We start from the raw sequence: 867 nt of genomic DNA, 5'->3' as shown, positions 1-867 counted from the left end.
AAAACTTACACAAACAAAAAAAAACTTACACACACACACAAAAACTTACACACACACAAAAAAACTTACACACACACACAAAAAAACTTACACACACACAAAAAACTTACACACACATAAAAACATTACACACACACAAAAAACTTAAACACACAAAAAAACTTACACACACATAAAAAAAATTACACACTCAAAAAAAATTACACACACACAAAAAATTACATACACACAAAAACTAACATAAATACAAAAACTTACACACATACAAAAACTTACACAAACACAAAAACTTAAACACACAGCATTTCAGAGCAAGTTCTTTTCTTAATGACCCTCCTAAACCAATTTTACAAGTTGAAGCATCCATTCTTTTCACCCACAACTTTACTTTACAACTTTTTGGATACCTCAATACCATGCAATACTTTTCAAAAGGCATTTCAGAGCAAGTTCTTTTCTTAATGTCCCTCCTAAACCCATTTTACAACTTGAAGTACTCATCCCTTTCACCCACAACTTTACTTTACAGCTTTTTGGATATGTCCTCTAAAGTTGATTCTGATGTTTTTTAAAGCTCTACGTCTTAGCGCTTTAGAAATATTTAAAAAAGCTTCTAAAGTAAAATTTTGGAAATTTTGAGTTTGTTGGGAAAGGGAATTTCAAAAACATCTTCCCATGGCATAAATTGTCCTTTAAAGTCGATTCTGATATATTGTAGCGCTCTATCTATTAGTGCTTTAGAAATAGTTCAGCCGGTAAAAGTTGGGGTGGCGTGCGCCACAAAGAAAATTATACAAAAATCCGGTAAAAGTTGAGAGATTAGGGTTATTTTAGACAATATTAGTAACATACATTGGGTTAATTGGC

Source organism: Artemia sp. Qi Xiang Cuo, unplaced genomic scaffold (assembly GCF_049724085.1).
Source record: "Artemia sp. Qi Xiang Cuo unplaced genomic scaffold, ASM4972408v1 HiC_scaffold_2969, whole genome shotgun sequence".
NCBI classification, from domain to species: domain Eukaryota; kingdom Metazoa; phylum Arthropoda; class Branchiopoda; order Anostraca; family Artemiidae; genus Artemia; species Artemia sp. Qi Xiang Cuo.
Note: the sequence above shows the minus strand (reverse complement) of the source record.